The sequence below is a fragment of the Bos indicus x Bos taurus genome, chromosome 8, assembly GCF_003369695.1.
Source record: "Bos indicus x Bos taurus breed Angus x Brahman F1 hybrid chromosome 8, Bos_hybrid_MaternalHap_v2.0, whole genome shotgun sequence".
NCBI lineage: Eukaryota > Metazoa > Chordata > Mammalia > Artiodactyla > Bovidae > Bos > Bos indicus x Bos taurus.
In genome coordinates, this window is record NC_040083.1 from 80,926,514 (window position 1) to 80,948,698 (window position 22,185).

Below are 22,185 nucleotides of genomic sequence, written 5' to 3' on the forward strand. Positions count from 1 at the left end.
CTCAAACAAAATAATCCCTCTTTTGGGGTCTTACTTTAAAAAGAAAATCCAAAACAGAAGTGCTGTTTGCCCACCCAGACTTACAGACATTTGCAACCAGGTGGAGAAACTGGGACCCAGCTGATAGCCATATGTCAACACTATCCATTCTGACTGCGATAGACAGAAATTTCTTTCTCACAGTTCTGGAGGCTGGAAGTCCAAGATCAAGGTGCCAGTCAATTCAGAGTCTGATGAGGGCCCACTTCCTGGTTCACAGATGACCATCTTTTCGATGTGTCCTCAAATAGCAGAAGAAGCAAGGGAACTGTTTGTGATCTCTTTTATAAGGGCACTAATCCATTCATTAGGGGCCCACTCTCATGACCTAATTGCCTCCCAAAGACCCACTTCTGAATACCATCACCTGGGGGTTAAGGTTTCAACGCCTGGTTTGGTGGAGGCACATTCAATCTACAGCAAACACCCAGTGTTGTTCTGCTCCTTTTCCTTCCCAACGTAGCATTAGTCACCACCATCTTTATACTGGTGTGTATTTTTTGAGAACTTGCCAAGTGCCAGTGCTAATACTTTATATGCACAAGAATATCTTACCACTCAGAACAAATTTCTTCTCATTTTTATTTTGTAGAATAAAAACACTGGAGCTCAGAGAGGCTAAGTGGCATGCCCAAGGTTCATAGACTGGAAAGGAAGTGTGTGCCCTTAGACCTGCACACTCATGTCCATTTGGCCTCTCCCACCTATCTGAGAAAACACCCAGAGGTATAAGTTGATCTTGTGATGATCTCTGAGAGGCCCTGCGTTATACATGTTAGTCAGCTAGTCAGAAGCTCCCAGAAAGAAATTTAGTAACTTAAAACCAGTACAGACCCCAGTGTCCAGGGGGAAACCTACAATCTGGGAGACTGGTGCTCATTTCCTTTTTGAGGAAATAATTTATTCAGGATACCAAATGGTACCCCATCCACCGCCCAGGATCCTGAGAGTGTGTTTCAGCTCCCAGCACCCTGACTACTGAGAAGCTTGTGCCTTGGAAATACTATTGTATTGCTCCCATGCAGATTGCATTTTCCAGAGATCCATATCAATATCTCCAACTCTATGTGGTCTTTTTACAAAATGATCTTGGCAGTCCTTCCATTTAACTATGAGATCTGTGTCCCCATGTCTTGAACCTTGTAGAATCTGGTGACTCCCCCACATGGCATGGGAAATGCCATGAGATGTGACTTCTGAAGCTGGAGCATAAAAATGCCACACATTTCCTTCTGGCTGTGTGCGGACATGTGCTCTTGGAACCCAGCTGCTAGATGGATTTTACTCAGAAACATTCATTCTCTCCACCTTCCTTGCATGTGTATTCTTTTCTGCTCAGTTGGTGTTGAGCTTGGCTGTGTCACTTGCTTTGACCAATGGAATCATGTGGAAGGGACAGTGTGTCAGTTCTGAGCCTGGGCATTAGGAGGCCGTGTGTGTTTTTACTCACCCTCTTCTATCTCTGTCTTGCCACATGAGGAATAGGACTAGCCCGGGGAGGACGAGAGATGCATGGAGCTGGGCCTGCTGAACCAGCCTAGACCAGAAAACCTCAGCTGAATCACAGACCTGAGAGAAACAGTGAATAACTGTCATTTTGAGGCAGAGTTTTGTATTTTGTATTATACCATCATAATTAACAAAAACGGGGGCTTCAGATGTTCTAGTCCTGCTGACATGACAAGCCCAAGAAAAAGGCACTGGTCTCATAGCTAGAACTTGTCTAAACTCTGAATGTGGCCTTCCTTTAGAACTGAGGGAGAAACCTGAAAGATCTCACTTAGTACCTCACTGTATTAAGTTATAATTGTATATTTAAATAGTGAAAAGGGCTCAAGGATTTTTATAGGATGTGAACTTACATGTGCAGAGATAACCCAGGGAGTCTGTGAGGTTAGTGACTTTGTATGAGAAGCCAAAAATAAATTAATAAAGTGTAATTTAAACACTTGACAACAAAACCTGAAAATGGGACTTTATTGGAACAGTAGTCCACGGGCTCCAATAGCCTCACCGCTTCCGTTAGAAAATTTTGTTAAAAGTTGGTACAAAGCGCTTCAAATACAGCAAAGTGACTTGCTAGTGTCAACTAAAATAAAAACTCACAACATAAGAGCTGTGAGTTAAGTTTTATTCAAGAAACATTACTGAGGACTATAGCCCTAGAAATAATCTCACAGTAGCTCTAAAAGGACAGCTCCATGAGATAAGAGAGAAGCCAGTGATACATTTTTTGGCTAAGAAATGCATGCAGTCACCGGACATCTCAGCAGAAGATTACTACTAATCACAAAGAACAGATACCTTAAGTTAATGATTTTAGTGCTTTTCTATGTATGAGAAGTAAGAATAGGGGGTCATTGCAATTTTTTCTGAGATATGCATCTTAACCATCTAGGGACCCATCTGTCCAAAGCACAGAATGCCTCATCCTGTATTTTTCCTCCTGAATTCCCTTCAGGATGCACAGTGGGTGGGAGATGGAGGAACTGGATCATGCCATCCATTGCTGGTGGGAATGGAAAATGGTACAGCTGCCTAGGAACATAGATTAGCAGCTTCTTTTTTTCAGTCATGAGTGACACTCTTTATGCTTTTTATTATTCACAGTGGTAAAGCTGCTGGCTGTACATTTTAAAACAACTCCTAATGCGTTGCCATGCAACTCTAGCCCTGTCACTAAACACGAAGAGCCTAAAACTGCAGACTGACAGAGACAGCTTCCTGAGAAGCAGGAGATATAGCAGATATAGCAGAAACAGCTATATCCTGAGAAGTTCTTCCAAGTAGCCACAACTTTGATGCTAAGAGAGAAAGAAGAAGATGCTCTGCTACATTTCTCTATTGGATGGCATTGCTGAACATCAAGCATCCATTGGCATATACTACAAATGAGCCATTTTCCACATGAGTTCCTATGGATAAGCCCTCCACGGAACATGTGCAACCACAGCAGACATCTTGTTTGACACTGAGTTAGCTCCTGATGTCTGTGCACTATGTTTGAAGGAGGAGCACTTCCTATCTTCACCAAGGAAGATATGCAGACGGCAAATTAGCACATGAAAAGATGCTCAACACCATTAGCCATTAGGGACATGCAAACGAAAGCCACAATAATACATCAGTACACACTTATTAGATTGGTTAAAATTAAAAGTAGTGGCAACGCCAAACGCCAGTAAGAACATGGAGGAAGCGAATCGTTAGTCCATTGCTGGCAGGAGTGCAAAATGGTACAGTTGTTCTGGAAGATAGTTTAGCAGCTTCTTTTTCCCCCAGTTTTACTGAGATATAATTGACATATGACATTGTATTGTTTAAGGTGTACAACATATTGAGTTGATATGTGTGTTTATTGCAAAATGATTGCCACAGTAAATTCAGTTAACATCCATCACCTCTTACAGATACAGTTTTCTTTCCTTATGATGAGAACTTAAGGTTTACTCTCTTAGCAAATTTTAAATATAAAGTACAGTAAAAAAAACTTGTGTTCACACATGTGCACAGATGTTCATAGCATCTTTATTCAAACAGTCAAAAACTGAAAGCAATCCAACTGTTTTTTAATAGGTGAATGGTTAAGCAAACTATGGTATATCCATACCGATGAATACTGCTGCTGCTACTGCTGCTAAGTCACTTCAGTCGTGTCCGACTCTGAGTGACCCCATAGACGGCAGCCCACTAGGCTCCGCCATCCCTGGGATTCTCCAGGCAAGAACACTGGAGTGGGTTGCCATTTCCTTCTCCAATGCATGAAAGTGAAAAGTGAAAGTGAAAGTGAAGTTGCTCAGTCATGTCCGACCCTCAGCGACCCCATGGACTGCAGCCTTCCAGGCTCCTCCATCCATGGGATTCTCCAGGCAAGACTACTGGAGTGGGGTGCCATCGCCTTTCCGGAAGAATACTACTCGGTAATAAATAAAAGCTGTTAATACACTTAACAATTTGGATAGAATGCAAGAGAATTTTGATGAATGGGAAAAATGCAAATCCCAAAAGGATACATACTGTATGGTTTCATTTCTATAACATTCTTGAAGAGATAAAGCTATAGAAATGCAGGACAAAATTAGTGGTGTCTGGAGGCTAAAAGGGGAAATGGGGGAGGGCAAGAGACAGGGGAGGGACGTGGTGTGGTTACTAAAAGGAAGTGTGAGGGCTCTTTGTGGTGACAAAATTGTTCTGTATCTTGACTGTGGGCATTATTAGATGAACATACCCATGTGATAAAACTGAAGAACTAAATACACACACACGTACAAATGAACTCATGTAGCAAATATGAATAAGGTCAGTGGTTTGTCAATGTCCTGGTAGTGATATTGTACTATGGTTATACAAGATGTCACCACCAAGGAAACTTGAGTAAATGGTATATGGAATTTCTCTGTACTATTTCTTATAACCTCATGTGAACCTATAATCATCTCAAAATGAAAATTTTCAATTAAGATAAAAGCTCATCTGAGGACTTCTCTGGTGGTTTACTAGCTAAAACTCTGTGCTCTCAATGCAGGGGGCCCAGGTTCAATTCCCGATCAAGGAACTAGATCCCACATGCTACAACTAAGATTTGGCACAGCCAAATAAATAAATTAATTTGAAAAAAATAAAAAAGCTCACCTGTGTGTTGGGAAGCTAAAGAGCAGCTGCCATGGTTTACAGTTGTTTATTTCTTATCCACCAGCATCCATTTCTTATCTTGGTAGGAGCAATCTGATTTCTCCTTCCCCACTGTGTGCAGTCACGGTGGGGCTATAATCATGGTCCCTTGTCCTCCTCTAGACAAGGGATGAGATATTGTCTTCCAGAATTTTGAATCTTCAACAGAGGGATTCAAGAAACAATGTGAATCTGTTCATTCCAGCAGCTGAGCCCTGACAATACTGCTGAGTAGTTCCTGCTACTTTGATGCCAGAACTGCCCTGAATTCTGGATGTTTCAATCCTGATATTTGTTTCTCCAGCCTTGCCATCGACTCTGTGAACATCCCAATTTCTTGCCCCAAATTCACTTTTAAAAAGCTAATTCAATAGATTTTGTTGCCAAAATCTTGGCTCCCTATCCACTGATGCCAAATAGAAATATGGAGACAGAGTTTAGAGGAAATAGAAAAGAGTAGCTTTATTATTTTTGCCAGGCAAAAGGGAAACAGCTGGCTAGTGCCTCAAGCACTGTGTCCCCCTCTCTTGGGAACAGAGAGAGCTTTTATATCCTCATGATGATCTTGCTTTTCTTTTTTTTCTTGTGCAAAGTTTCAAAATGACCACAGCTGGCACAGGCAACTCAGCAACCAGGTCTGGTGTCCCTGAAGTTACTGGCCTGTGACCTTTCTGAAATGTAGAATGCTACATGAGAGAGTCGGGGGAGAAGAAAGCCAGGTGCAGAGTATAATCTATATGGAATCAAAGAGTAATTAGCCTTGTGAAGCTTTGTGAAGGACAAGTCCAGCTACAAGTGTTTGTCAGCCATAACACCTAAAGAATAACCAAGATTGTTTAACTCTTGCAGGCCTGTTGGGCTGGTTTACACCAAAGGCCATTCACTCATTTCTGTTTTTACTGCAACAATTTGGGTAATCCGTCATTTGCTACTCAGATCTTACAACCACCTGAGCTACCATTACTCAGGTTTCTAGTCTGTTTCTTATTCTTTATATAGACTAAATTAGAATCCCTCAACTCTGATTTTAGCTCATTGGGAAGGGCAGCAAGTATTCAGAGACTCTCTCAAGTAATGGTTACTATGAAAAGTTAAGTGTAGTGAATCTTGTAATAACTATAATGGAAAAGAATCAGAAAAATATGTATACAGACATACGTATAACTGAATCACTTTGCTGTACACTTAAAACTAATAGAACATTATAAATGAACTATCCTATTTTAAAAAATTAAGAGAGGAAAAAAGTAAATGCAATGGTATATTTAAATTATTACCAATATCTAACAAGTACATAAGTTGTTGGTACCAAGGTAATGATGGTGATGATGGTTTTCTGAATTGTATACTATCTGAACTGACAGTTTTGTAAACAAAAAGAACAAAGACTCTTACTCATCACTCAGCTATATGCAGCTTTTTTTTTGTTTAGTTTATTTATTTGTTTTTGGCCGTGCTGGGTTTTTGCTGCTGTGAGGGCTTTTCTCTAGTTGCAGCAAGCAAGGGCTACTCTAGTTGTGGTGCGAGGGCTCCTCATTGCAGTGGCTTCTCTTGCACAGAGCACAGGCACTAAGGTGAGCAGGCTTCAGAAGTTGCAGCTCCCAGGCTCTAAGGGGCTTAGTTGCTCCAGAGCATGTGGGATCTTCCCAGGTCAGGGATCAAACCTGTGTCTCCTGCATTAGCAGGGGGACTTTTTATCACTGAGAGACAAGAGAAGTCCCCAAGGGTGAAGTCTTAAATCGCTGCAGTTATCCAGTGAGAGTGCACTCGGAGGGAAAATCAGGATGGAAAGACAGGATGAAGCAGTCTGCGTATTGCATATCTGGCCCCTAAATAGTTAAGACGCATATCTAGGGAAGAATTTCATAGATCTCAGATTCTTTCCATACACGGAACAAGCACGAAAATCATTAACTTGAGGTATCTATTTTGGTAAAAACAGTAACATTTTATCAAGATGGATGCTTGTCAGCCTGACTTTCCCAGCCAAAAAAATTATCTAATAGACTGTCTTCTGGGCTATAGTTTTCAGTGGATTTGTGTATGCGTGCTCAGTCGTATCTGACTCTCTGTAACCCCATGGACTGTAGTTTGCCAGGCTCCCCTATCCATGGAATTTTCCAGGCAAGATTCTGGAGCGGGTTGCCATGCCCTCCTCCAGGGGATCTTCCCAACCCAGGGATTGGGAATCTTGGCATCTCCTGCATTGGCAAGAGGATTCTTTACCACTAATTTTCAGAAAGGTCCCTGAATAAAACTGAAACTCACTGCTCTTACACTGCATTTTTTTCCATTGACAGTTTTAAGTAACTTGTTCTTGCTGTTCTCATTGCTGATAAAGAGAAATCAAATAGGGGGATTAATTACTAGATGATATACTTGTAATTTTCTAGTCATTTGAATGCAGATAATAATAATGCTAACATAAGTGTTATTTCTTCTCAAGAATTCAAAGATATTTCTTGCAACTGTTTGACTATTAATTTATTTGTGAAGTTCTTTTGTCATATATAGTATAGAAAAAAACTTCACCTGCCCTGGTTGAATTATCACAGATTATTAGTTGAAGGGGAAAAGAAAAAAACAAAAACAGAAAAAAGTGAATATTTCAACTTAATTTTCTCATTTTTAAAATGACCAGAATGACAGCAATTTATGAATGGATGTACTTTTCAAATCAGCAGAACATTAAAATCTAAGGCAATTGGAAGTCACAGTTTAGTTCTTTTCCCCTTCATGGATCACAGCTTTGTAGTGGCAAAGGGGCGCAATGAAGCTATGAGCCATGACGTGTAAGGCCACCCAAGGTAGATGAGTCATGATGGAGAGTTCTGACAAAACATGGTTCATTGGAGAAGGAAATGGCAAACCACTGATAGCTTAGTTGGTAAAGAACCTGCCTGCAATGCAGGAAACCCTAGTTTGATTCCTGGGTTGGGAAGATCTGCTGGAGAAGGGATAGACTACTCACTCCAATATTCTGGGTCTTCCCTTGTGGCTCAGCTAGTGAAAACTGCCTGCAATGCAGGACACCTGGATTTGATCCCTAGGTTGGGAAGATCCCCTGGAGAAGGGAATGGCTACCCACTCCAGTATTCTGGCCTGGAAAATTCCAAGGACTGTATAGTCCATGGGGTCACAAAGAGTCAGACACAACTGAGCGACTTTCACTTTCACCAGTATTCTTGCCTTGAGAACCCCATGAACAGTATGGAAAGGCAAAAAGATAAGGCACTGGAGAATGAGCCCCTCAGGTTGGAAGGTGTCTAATATGCTACTGAGAAAGAGCAGAGAATTAGCTCCAGAAAGAACGAAGAGGCTGTGGTCACTCACCTAGAGCCAGACATCCTGGAGTGTGAAGTCAAGTGGGCCTTAGGAAGCATTACTATAAACAAAGCTAGTGGAGGTGATGGATTTCCAGCTTAGCTATTTAAAATCCTAAAAGATGATGCTGTCAAAGTGCTTCAGTCAATATGTCAGCAAATTTGGAAAACTCAGCAGTGGTCTCAAGACTGGAAAATGTCAGTTTTCATTCCAATCCCAAAGAAGAGCAATGTGAAACAATGTTCAAAATACCAAACAATTACACTCATGGATGAATCACAAGCTAGAATCAAAATTGCTGGGAGAAATATAAACAACCTCAGATACGCAGAGGATAACACTCTAATGGCAGAAAGTGAAGAGGAACTAAACAGCCTCTTGATGATGGTAAAAGAGGGGAGTGAAAAAGCTGAGGTAAAATTCAGCATTCAAAAAACTAAGATCACAGCAACTGGTCCCATCATTTCATGGCAAATAGATGGGGAAAAATGGAAACAGTGACAGATCTTATTTTCTTGGGTTCCAAAATTGCTGCAGATGGTGAGTGCAGCTATGGAATTAAAAGACACTTGCTCCCTGGAAGAAAAGCCATGACAAACCTAGACAGCATATTAAAAAGCAGAGACAACAGTTTGCCAATAAAAGTCGTATAGTCAAAGCTATGGTTTTTCCAGTAGTCATGCACTAATGTGAGAGTTCAACCATAAAGAAGGCTTAGTGCCAGAGAATTGATGCTTTTGAACTGTGGTGCTGCAGAAGACTCTTGAGTGTCCCTTGGACAGCAAGGAGATCAAACCAGTCAATCCTAAAGGAAATCAGTCCTGAATATTCATTGGAAGAACTGATGCTGAAGCTAGAGCTTCAGTTCTTTGGCCACCTGATACAAAGAACTGACTCATTGGAAAAGACCCTGATGCTGGGAAGATTGAAGGCAGGAGGAGAAGGGGAAGACAGAGGATGAGATGGTTGGATGGCATCACCGACTCAATGGACATTTTGAGCAAGCTTCGGGAGTTGGTGATGGACAGAGAAGCCTGGCGTGCTACAGTCCATGGAGTCGTAAAGAGTCAACACAACTGAGCAACTGAACTGGACTGATGTTTATATAGATACATTCTAAGTAAAAGAGTTCACTTTTTAAAAATATAATTTGAATATTATTTTGCAAATTGTTTTTACCTATATTAGATTATTCATACAGTTACAAAAATTAATCCATTCACTTTATAACTTCAGAACATAATTAAGTAATAGACACAAAGAAAATATCAATAATATGTGTAATAAGTGCTTGTAGTGGAAGCTTGTATTATGACCTATAGGAAAGAAAAAAGATAAACTGCCCTTTAAGAGTGGTAACATATCAACTGGGTATGAAAAAATAAATACAAGTGTATTAGCTAGAGAAAAGGGGGAAAGAGGGACGTCAAATAGAATGAAAAAACATTTTAAAAGTCTTAGAGTTTTAAATCAAGACTTCTTAAATCTTTTATTAAGTTGAACCATTTGAAATTGCTATTTTGAAGGTCAAAAATCATCAAACATCAGCAATCTCATATAGATAAATTAAAAGCCTTTCTGTATATTGGTCTATACTACAGCCAATTTGTTTTAAAAGGTCCAGATCTTTCGACAGGGGATTAGGAACAATACCACTGAAGTGTTAATACTCACATGAATTAGTTTATTTGTTTTTATTAGTTGAATCAAACTTCTTGCTTCATGTTTTTGTTTATTCAATTGTCAACTCATGAGGGAGCCAGGTTTTGATAGTAGCCTGAACCAAAGGAAACAGCTATATCTCTTATATTAGGAGTCTCCCTTCAGAGTCAATGTGTTTCAAAAGTTTTACTCTACAAAGAAGCCCTTTTGGCTTTGACTGGAAATAGTGAGCAGGCACTGACAGCAAAATGCTCTGCGTTGCTCTGAGGTATGAAACATCACTTGTTGGGTGAAGCAATGTTACCTAATTGCTGTACCTGGCTTCTTCCACCAGATGATTCATCAATTTCATGGAGTCGTTGGTCAATATCATTATCCTGACCATCACTAATTAATGTTTGCAGAGCACCCACACAGAGATGGCTCTGTACCTGGTGCTTGACAGAATACAAGGTAGACAAAGAGTACAACTTATAAACTGTTGGAACTGCGCACTTGAATATGAAATACAGCACAAACGTACATGGAAGTCCAAGCCTACACGGTAAGATAAACTTATTGAAGCTAACCATTGAGCTTCATGGTGGTCATTTGTATTGCAGCAGAGGATGGAGCAGATGGTCTTACCACAGAAAGATGCTGAGAAGGGCTTCCAGTCTCTTTGTGGCCTGCAGAGTCAGACAAAATGTTTGGGAGAGCCTTTGTTGACTACTGAGTCAAAATCTTCAGAATCCTAGGAATTCCCTGGTGGTCCAGTGGTTAGGACTCCAGGTCAGAGAACTAAGATCCCACAAGCTTCACAGCCAAAACCAAAAGAAAAATTAAAAAAAAAAGAAAGAAATCTCCATAAACCTTTTACAAGGCCCTTCAAATCTAAAGATGGGGAATTTGAAGATACTAGGGAAGATTCAGTTGGTTAAGAGCTGGGAATTTCAGAGAGTAACATAAAGAAATTCTGGAACAAAAATCATCATAGGAGGACAGTTATGCACATATTTTCCAGTTAATAGTTTTTAATAAAAGATCTTTCACGTGTGCATTGAACCAAGATTATATTTTCACCATCATCACCATTCTCATTTTGAATTACTCCATGCTGCCATGTGTCCTCTTCAATGCCATCTTGAACTAGGCAGAGACAGAATAAAAAGGAAAACTGAGCAAAATCCACCTGTACCTGACTCAAAACACTCCTAAGCTTTCTTTGAATTTTAAACAGGGTAACCCCAGTTTATAAGCAGCGTGTGTGCCCTTAATGTGTGCCTGGTGGGCTGACTGGAAAACAAGATGTATTTTCTCGAAAGTGCCAAGTGCTTGGTGGTTAGGCACTGAGGCTGGTACAGGATAGCCCACTAACTCGGGGTGCACCAGAGGTGGGACCCTGCTGATGGCACCCAATAGACTCTCACCTCTGTGGACAGTAAGCTTTCTCGGGAAGCCAGGCACACACCTGTCCCAGCACAGGAGATCCAGGCCTGCAGGGCCCAAGAGATGGCGGGCTCTTCCAGCATCATGACACAACAGTGCAGCCTGAGAGAAAGGAGGCATGGGGGTGGCACCCAGGCGGCCTTGGCTGTAGGGGGCTGATGGGACCCTATCTGTCCCAGGAGGTTTCTCACCATCCTTTGTTCCCCAGTCCCATACACCTGCCCAGATTTCCCTTTTTGCTAAGGATTTGGAAGTGGCCGCTGCAGAGACTACCCGTCCCTGTGGAGGTTTTCTGAGTCTTTCCGGAGAGAAACAAGGCAGAACATGAGGAAGCAGACAGTCCCTCCTCCACCCCTTGGTTCATCCCATCACACAGGACGAAAAGGAGGCTTGCTGCAGGTCAGAGCAAATCCAGGCTTTGGCCAAGCAGCATCTCTGGTCCCAGGACCAGGTGCACAGGTTCATGAACAGTGAGCTGGGTCTGGAGACAGAAGTGTGCAGCAGGGACATCACCCTAGATGGGCGCCAAGGAGCAGGGGTGGAAGCAGGGGCTCTGTCCTCTTCTGTCCCCTTCCAGGGCCCCTCAGCCCCACCCGGGCAGTGTGAGCAGCAGGCCAGCATGTGCTCCTCTGCGGTAAGCTGGGGAGTGGAAGGGAAAAAGCACCTCCAGAGGTGGCAGAAGAGAGAATGAAGGTGACATCTATGGCTATCGCTGCTCCAACGAGGCCCTTGGGTGGAAAAAGGCACTCAGGAAGCTTTAGAAAAATAAAATCAACTTCCATGTTATTCACTGACTTTTAAAAAATGTGCTTTAATAAATTTACAATGTAAGGAGCAATAACACAATAGAAAACGGGAAAACTACGTCAACAGTCTACTTTAGAACAAATACAAAGAACCAGTATGAAATGAGGAGAAGGCAATGGCACCCCACTCCAGTGCTCTTGCCTGGAGAATCCCAGGGACGGAGGAGCCTGGTAGGCTGCCATCTATGGGATGACCCAGAGTCGGACACGACTGACTTAGCAGTATGAAATGATAATAAAATGCACTAATAATCAAAGATATGAATCTCAAAAACATAGTGCTACGTGAAAGAAGAGAGACAGAAGAGAAAGCATACTGTATGAGTCCATTTATGTGCACTTTTTAAAAATACAATATTATTTATTTATGGCTGTGCTGGGTCTTTTCTGCTATTTGGACTTTTCTCTAGTTGTGGCAAGTAGGGCCTACTTTCTAGTTGCAGTTTGAGGGCTTCTCACTGCAGTGGCTTCTCTTGTTGCAGAGCAGGGACTCTAGGGCATGAGGGCCTCAGTAGGTGCAACTCCCTGGCTCTAGAGCACAGGCTCAATAGTTGTGGCACAGGGGCTCAATTCCAGACCAGGGGTTGAACCCATGTTTCCTGCATTGACAAGTAGATTCTTTTCCACTGAGCCACCAGGGAAGCCCTATATAAGCTTCTAATAAAAGCATCCAGGTGGCACTAGTGGTAAAGAACCTGCCTGCCAATGCAGGAGACATAAGAGACATGGGTTCAAGCTCTGCATCGGGAAGATCCGCTGGAGGAGGAAATGGCAACCCACTCCAGCCTTCTTGCCTGGGCAATCTTAAGGACAGAGGACCCTGGTGGGCTACAGTCCATAACATCGCAGAGTCAGACGCAACTGAAGTGACTTAGCATGCACACAAAGGCAAAGTTACAGTGACAGAAAGCAGATGAGTGATTGCCAGGGGCTGGGCTTGGGGAAGAGCCCAGCACAGGCAAGTATCAGTGTTTGTTCATCACTGATTCCTCAGCACAGGGCTTAACATACAAGGGACTTACCTTCTGCAGGTCCCTCTGTGTTAACAGAGGAATTAAGGGCCAATATTCCAATCAGAGAGGACAGGTAGTGGCAAGATGGTGCAGCTTTGAGGTTTTAAACAAAACACTAGAATGAATTGCAAAGCATCAATTCCTGAATCCAGTCACTGTGCAGAAGGTGATGGTGACTTACACTTACTTATAAGTAAATAGTCACTTATCCCAAGGCTCCACCCTTCCATCCCAACCTCTTCATACAGTATCCCCAGGAGGTAAAGAGTGAAGAGATGGCTGTGACACCCAGGCCTACAGATCTGCCTAAAGGGCTGGCAGTAAAGGCAGTGACAGTCATTCATGTCACTCTGGATGCAGGCCTGGCACCTGAGGCCAAAATGCCTCAAGATCCCTTGTCTCACGCCTACCACTCAAATTCCTTAAATGAAATTGGAACCATATTTTAGAATTCTATCACCCTCTTAGAGGATTTCAAATTCTCTCACAGGTTCACGTGAGTTCCTGGAGGGGAGACCTTCCTAGGACAATAATGTGAAAAAAGGGAAGAAATTTGGCAGACGATCATCCTGAATGGGAAGGATGCCAGCTCCCATGGTTTTGTGGATATTGAGGGTTGTTTCCCTGAATTAAGTTCCAACCTTCTCTACTGCCTTACAGTAGGATTCTAGATGAATGGTAAAAGCAGTAACATGATCAACAGATCATATCTCAGTAGTAACAGAGGTCACGGCAATGTTAGTGTGCCTTTGGAATGAAGTCATCCAAGGATATGTCCATTTTAGAGAGAGAAATTTTTAATGTGGTTGCTTGTATCAGTATTCATGTTATCTCATTTAATTTTTTATACAGTCTTATGAGGTCATTAGTATTGTCCACATCTTAGAGTGGATGAAACCAAAGCTTGAAGAGGATAAGTTATTTGTACAAAGTTTATGATTACCAAAGATGAGACAGGAATTATCTATGTTTCAAAGCCAATGCAATTGGGTGGTAAAACCATGAAGTCAAGGAATATAAAAATTGCCTTTTCTGTTGGTTTGTCTTTTTTCCATGACTGTTTTAATGCAGACATGGCAGAAATGAAAAGTTTTTCAACAGAAACCTTGGGATGTTCTGTAATTTATCAGTGCTTTCTTTCACCTCAATCAAAATGATAAACAACAAGAAGAGAAAGTATAAGTGATTTTCACTGCTTCTTCAATTCAAAAGGGAAACCAAAAAATAGAACAGAAATAATAGTTCAAGCAAGTCCCAATCATCGGCCTTTTCATCTACTGGGCAAATGATCAAACTATCCATTCCGAGGTGACAACTCCCCATTGTGTTTACAGCAAGTTTCACTGACTGGGGGATTCAGTGCCTAGATCTGCAGAGTGCTCAGTAACGGCCAATGCCTGATGATTTTACTGTGCTGGTACACTTGTAAGTCACTAGATGAGCCATTTGGTTAAAATGAGTCTTACCTCCATGCTCATTTTTACCATTTTTCCATGAACTGTTTCCCTCTCCTCGGTACCATCTCCTATTGGGAGACGGGCAGACAATTGAAGTCAATCCCAGCAGATGACAGCAACATTAAGAGACACCATAAAATGTCCAATGACTTCAATCAATTCCTCTCTTGCTTTTTTAAAAATTGAGATATAATTCACATATCAGAAAACTTATGATATGAAAGTGGACAATTCAGTAGCTTCTAATATTTTCACAGAAAGTACAATGATGGCTGCTGGTGGTTGGGGGAAGGGAGGAATGGGGAGTTATTATTTATTGGGACAAAGATCCAATTTTATAAGTGGAAAAGAATTCCAGAGATAGATGGTGGTCATGTGTATACAAAATGTGAATATACTTATTATCACTGAACTATATACTTCAAACGGTTAAAGTGGTAAATTTTATGGTATGTGTATTTTAACCACCATTTTTAAAAATGACACTATCAAGAGAGTGAAAATCCAAATGACAGAATGGGAAAAATATTTGCAAATCACATAGCTCGTAAATGTATAATATCCAAAGTATATAAAGAACTCTTACAACTCAATAATAAAAGGATAAATAATCCAATTAAAAATGGGCAAATGATTTGAATAGACCTTTCTCAAAAAAAATATATAAACACAGCTAACAAGTGCATGAAAAGATATTCAACACCATCATTCATTAGGGAAATGCAAATCAAACCACAAGCTAGCATGTCTACCTACCAGCCTGGATATCATCTCAAAATGGACAAATGAGATGTCTTAGAATGTGGAGAAATCAGAACCTTCATATGATGCAGGTGTGAAAATAAGATGATGTAGACACTGTGAAAAATAGTCTGGAATTTCCTCAGAAAGTAATACATACCAATTCCTATGTATACACCCAAGAGAAATAGAAATACATCTTCATGCAAAAACTTGTACACAAATGTTTTTAGCGGTGTTACTCATAATAGCTAAAAAAGTGAAAAAAACACAAATGCCATCAATTGATGAATAAATTTTTAAAATATGGTATGTTCATACATTGAACTATTACTCAGACACAAAGAGGAGTGAAATACTGATATGTGCTATACTATGCAAAAAACCTTGAAGATCTTATGCTAAATGAAAGAAGCCAGGTACAAAAGGTCGCATATTTCATGATTCCATTTCTGTGACATGTCTGGAACAGAAAAATCCATAGAGTCCGTGTGCAGATGATGGGAACTGGGGTTGGAGGGAATTGGAACTAATTGAGAAGGACTGATGCTGAAGCTGAAGCTCCAATACTTTGGCCACCTGATGTGAAGAACTGACTCATTGGAAAAGACCCTGATGGTGGGAAAGATTGAACGCAGGAGGAGAAGGGGATGACAGAGGGTGAGATGGTTGGCTGGTATCACCAACTAGATGGACATGAGTTTGAGCAAGCTTCAGAAGTTGGTGATGGACAGGGAAGCCAAGGCATGCCATACTTGAACTGGGACTAACAAGTACATGGCTTCTTTATGGAGAACTATGAATGTTCTGCGCTTCCCGGGTGGTGCTGGTGATAAAGAACCCACCTGCCAATGCAGGTTAGATGTAAGAGACACAGGTTCAAGCCCTGGGTTGGGAAGATCCCTTGGAGGAAGGCATGGCAACCCACTCCAGTATTCTTTCCTGGAGAATCCCAGGGACAGGGGAGCCTGGTGGGCTGCCGTCTTGGGGTCGCACAGAGTCAGTCACGATTGAGCAACTTCACTTTTCATTTTCATGCATTGGAGAAGGAAATGGCAACTCACTCTAATGTTCTTGCCTGGAGAATCCCAGGGACGGGGGAGCCTGGTGGGCTGCCGTCTTGGGGTCGCACAGAGTCGGACAAGACTGAAGCAACTTAGCAGCAGCAGCAGCAGCAGCAATCACCATCTGCAGTGATTTTGGAGCCCAAAAAATTAAAGTCTGACACTGTTTCCACTGTTTCCCCATCTATTTCCCATGAAGTGATGGGACCAGATGCCATGATCTTCGTTTTCTGAATGTTGAGCTTTAAGCCAACTTTTTCACTCTCTTCTTTCACTTTCATCAAGAGGCTTTTGATTTCCTCTTCACTTTCTGCCATAAGGGTGGTGTCATCTGCATATCTGAGGTTCTTGATATTTCTCCTGGCAATCTTGATTCCAGCTTGTGCTTCTCCCAGCCCAGCGTTTCTCATGATGTACTCTGCATATAAGTTAAACAAGCAGGGTGACAATATACAGCCTTGACGTACTCCTTTTCCTATTTGGAACCAGTCTGTTGTTCCATGTCCAGTTCTAACTGTTGCTTCCTGACCTGCATACAGGTTTCTCAAGAGGCCAGTCAGGTGGTCTGGTATTCCGATCTCTTTCAGAATTTTCCACAGTTTATTGTGACCCACACAGTCAAAGGCTTTGGCATAATCAATAAAGCAGAAATAGATGCTTTTCTGGAACTCTCTTGCTTTTTTGATGATCCAGTGGATGTTGACAATTTGATCTCTGGTTCCTCTGCCTTTTCTAAAACCAGCTTGAACATCAGGAAGTTCGCAGTTGGTATACAAAATCAAGGGTGGTGCCAGATTCCTCTCTAAAGTGAAGAAATAAATGTGCTTCAGGATGGCAGAGCTTAGAAAAGGCAGCTAAGCTTTGGAGACTTTGCCCCCATCAGTCACTCAGCAAACTGGACTCTGGTTGCCAGAGGGCATGAGGAAAATGAAGCATGAGCACTGAGGAAACGTGAGATAAGGAACCACAGCTCCCCAGGGCCAGGCTCTGGAATTTACCTGGTGTCATGTGAAAGGAGGAAAAGACAGGTGAGCCACACAGAAGGCATGCTGCCCAAAATGGGTTGGATCTCTTCCCACCCCCATCAGCTTCCAGGAGGGTGTTTTGCCTTGAACAGGCTAAACCTGAGAAAACTGTTATAATTTTATGCTCAAGCTACACCAAGCAAAGGACAGTGAGCACAAGGTCAGAGCTTAACTAATTCTTGTTGATTGATTTAATGAATTGGCTCACTGTTTAATCCTACAGGAAAAGCAATATTAGAGTAGCTCAGAAAAGTAACTTGTTTCATAAATGGCTTCATATGAATATCTACAGTCTGTGATTATAAACAGGTTCTCATCCATAAAATTATAAGTGATAATAATTGTTGTTTAGTCGCTAAGTCACGTCCGACTCTTTTGCAACCCCATGGACTGTAGCTCGCCAGGCTCTTCTGTCCATGGGATTTCCCAGGCAACAATACTGGAGTGGGTTGCCATTTCCTTCTCCAGGGGATCTTTCCAGCTCAGGCACTGAAACTGCGTCTCCTGTATCGGCAGGTGAATTCTTTACCACTGAGCCACCAGGGAAGCCCAAGTGATAATAAACCACTTTACAAATGGACAGTTGCCTAAATAATGTTTCTTAAGAGTAATTCTCAGCTCATTAAATTTAATCAACTTGGAGTTGGTTGTTATATTGGGGATAGCTGTGAAGTGGCCTCAGGGTTTTGAATACTACCATACAAGATTTGTTCATCCCCCTAGGATTTAAAACTTTCAGAGATAGGGTAAAGAATCATATCCTGTTTCCCCAGTAAGCAAAAGAAATCTAGACAGATGCACTCAAAAATATGTTCTCAGAGATACTGCATTTTAAGTAAGAATCTACCAATTGCATTTTATCAAAGGCAAAGCAAAGGATTGATCACTTAGCTAAAATATGACTATTTTAATAATTGCTGCTAAGTCACTTCAGTCGTGTCCGACTCTGTGCTACCCCATAGATGGTGGCCCACCAGGCTTCTCTGTCCTTGGGATTCTCCAGGCAAGAATACTGGAGTGGACTGCCAGTTCCTTCTCCAATTTTAATAATTAGCACTTATCTAAGTCCATCTAGTCAAAGCGTCATGTAGTTATGTATGGATGTGAGAGTTGGACTATAAAGAGGGCTGAGTGCAGAAGAATTGGTGCTTTTGAACTGTGGTGTTGGAGAAGACTCTTGAGAGTCCCTTGGACTGCAAGGAGATCCAACCAGTCCATCCTAAAGGAGATCAGTCCTGAGTGTTCATTGGAAGGTCTGATGTTGAGCTGAAACTCCAGTACTTTGGCCACCTGATGCGAAGAGCTGACTCATTTGAAAAGACCCTGATGCTGGGAAAGATTGAAGGTGGGAGAAGGGGAGACAGAGGATGAGATGGTTGGATGGCATCACCGACTCGATGGACATGAGTTTGGGTAGGCTCCAGGAGTTGGTGATGGACAGGGAGGCCTGGCGTGCTGCAGCTCATGGAGTCACAAAGAATTGGACACGACTGAATGACTGAACTGAACTGAAGTTATTTGGCAAAGAAATGGCATAGAAGAGTAGGAATAAGAACAAAATGGTTAATGCCTTTTGGTAATACATTACTTAACAGATTTTGTATAAATAGATGTTACAGTTTCTTGCTTAAATGGCCTTCTCCCATATTTCTCTGGCATTTGGATATTTCTTAGCCTAATTTTAGAGTTGGGGCACATTTGGAATTTTAAAAAGTCCAGCTTTCTCCAGGGCATTTATATCACATTCCAAGAAACAAAGGAGCGGCCACTCCTTGGAAGGCAGCCCCAGGTATAGACGGTTATGCAGTGGTAGGGTTTTTCCACTCTGTGCCCCAAGGGCAAATGTAAAACCCATATATTAGACAATGTATTCAGATTTCTTAAACGAATGACTGTTGAACTCCATGGTATATTTTTTAAAAAATTTAACCTCCAGTCATTTCCAATACTTGATAACCACCTAAGACCTTTGGCCTCTAGCTGTGTCTGAGAGAAGAAAGCTTCTATTTCCTCAAAGATTTTAAAACTTTAAAAGAATTGATTTTTCTAAATTGTATGGGGTTGCCAGGTTGCCTTTCAATAGGGAAAGGATAGTCTTCAACAAATAATGCTAAGAAAGTCAGATATCCACATGCAAAAGAATGATATTGGACACTTAACTATACCATATGCAAAAGTTAACACAAATGGTTAAAGACCCAAACATAGGAACTAAAACTACAAAACTTTAGATGAAAACACAAGCAAAGAGCCTCATGATACTGGGCTTAGTAGTAATTTTTTTGATATGATACCAAAAGAATAGGCAACCAAAGAAAAAATAGGTAAACTGGATTTCATCAAAATTTAAAACTGGTGCACCAAAGGACAGTACTGATTTTATGAAAAGGCAACTCACAGAATTTAAGAAAATATTTGCAAATCACAATCATATTGGAACCTGTGCGATGCTGGTAAAATGATGCAGACACAGTGAAAACAGAGAAAAAAATTGAACATAGAATACCATATCCAGCAAGTCCACTTCTGGGTAGATCTCCTAAAAAACTGAAAACAGAAACATGAACATTTGTACAACAACACTGACAGTAGTGTCATTCAACATAATCAAATCTGGAAATAACCCATATAGTCATCTGGGGATGTCTGGAGAAACAAAACATTTGTCCAGGGGTATTTTAGTCACCTTCAGAAAAAAGGTAAACTCTGACACACCCTGCAACATGAATTTAGTACCTCATGAGAAATGCTGGGCTGGAGGAAGCACAAGCTGGAATCAAGATTGCGGGGAGAAATATCAAGAACCTCAGATAAGCAGATGACACCACCCTTATGGCAGAAAATGAAGAGGAACTCAAAAGCCTCTTGATAAAAGTGAAAGAGGAGAGTGAAAAAATTGGCTTAAAGCTCAACATTCAGAAAAGGAAGATCATGGCATCTGGTCCCATCACTTCATGGGAAATAGATGGGGAAACAGTGGACAGTGTCAGACTTTATTTTTTGGGTTCCAAAATCACTGCAGATGGTGACTGCAGCCATGAAATTAAAAGACGCTTACTCCTTGGAAGGAAAGTTATGACCAACCTAGATTGCATATTAAAAAGCAGAGACATTACTTTGCCAACAAAGGTCCATCTAGTCAAGGCTATGGTTTTTCCAGTGGTCATGTATGGATGTGAAAGTTGGACTGTGAAGAAAGCTGAGCACCGAAGAATTGATGCTTTTGAACTGTGGTATTGGAAAAGACACTTGAGAGTCCCTTGGACTGAAAGGAGCTCCAACCAGTCCATCCTAAAGGAGATCAGTCCTGGGTGTTCATTGGAAGGACTGATGCTGAAGCTGAAACTCCAGTACTTTGGCCACCTCATGTGAAGAGTTGACTCATTAGGAAAGACCTTGATACTGGGAGGGATTGGGGGCAGGAGGAGAAGGGGACGACGGAGGATGAGATGGCTGGACGGCATCACCGACCCAATGGACATGAGTTTGGGTAGGTTCCGGGAGTTGGTGATGGTCAGGGAGGCCTGGCATGCTGCGATTCATGGGGTTGCAAAGAGTCGGACACGACTGAGCGACTGAACTGAACTGAACAACATGAATAAACCTTTAAGACATTATGTTAAGTAAAATAAGCCTAAGATGACAAATATTACATGATTCCATAGTGGTTGCCAAAGGCTTCTGTGGTGGGGGGCGGGCAGTGGGCAGGGAGAAATGCAGTGTTATTGTTTCATGGTACAGAGTTTCTGTTTCAGAACATGAAAATATTCCAAAGATGGGTGATGGTTATGGTTGCACAGCAATGTGAATGTACTTAATGCCACAGAACTGTACACTTAAATAAACATTTTTATGTTATGTAGATATTAACATAGTAAAATTACATGTCTGATTGTGCTTCTAAAATGCTTATAAACTTAATCTTAAGTACAAATTAGTTCAGAAGTCCATGAATCATGATTACATTTTAATTTAAATGATTCAAAATATGCGCAGAAAAAAAGTAATGTGGGACCAGACATGAGGTAATGATCATTTTTTTCTAAAAGGGATTTTCTATAATGAATATGTTTTTATGTAGTAAAGGACAAACATGTACAAAGTTTGACTTGTGTTCCCTAAGTTCTTAGTTATGTAAATTAATATTTAACCTATAAACCTATTTTCCTCCATTTAAAACGTTTCGCTGTCCTTTAAATCCTGACATTCAATATAAATTAAAGTAGAAATCACTGAAGTAAAAGTCACAATTCTTAATCTCCAGAAAAGGACCTTTTCTTAAATCTTAAATTTCTTTCCTTAAATCTTTTGTTGTTGTTGTTGTTCTCAAGATCTGTTTATTTATTTTTTAATATAAATTTATTTATTTTAATTGGAGGCTAATTACTTTATAATATTGTATTGGTTTTGCCATATATCAACATGAATCTGCCACGGGTGTAAACCTGTTCCCCATCCTGAACCCCCTGCCACCTCCCTCCCCATACCATCCCTCTGGGTCATCCCAGTGCACCAGCCCCAAGCACCCTGTATCATGCATCGAACCTGGACTGGCGATTGGTTTCACATATGATACTATGTATGTTTCAATGCCATTCTCCCATATCATCCCGCCCTCACCCTCTCCCACAGAGTCCAAAAGGCTGTTCTATACATCTGTGTCTCTTTTGCTGTCTCACATACAGGGTTATCTTTACCATCTTTCTAGATTCCATATATATGTGTTAGTATACTGTATTGGTGTTTTTCTTTCTGGCTTACTTCACTCTGTATAATAGGCTCCAGTTTCATCCACCTCATTAGAACTGATTCAAATGTATCTTTTTAAATGGCTGAGTAATACTCCATTGTGTATATGTACCACAGCTTTCTTATCCATTCATCTGCTGATGGACATCTAGGTTGCTTTCATGTCCTGGCTATTATAAACAGTGCTGCGATGAACATTGGGGTAC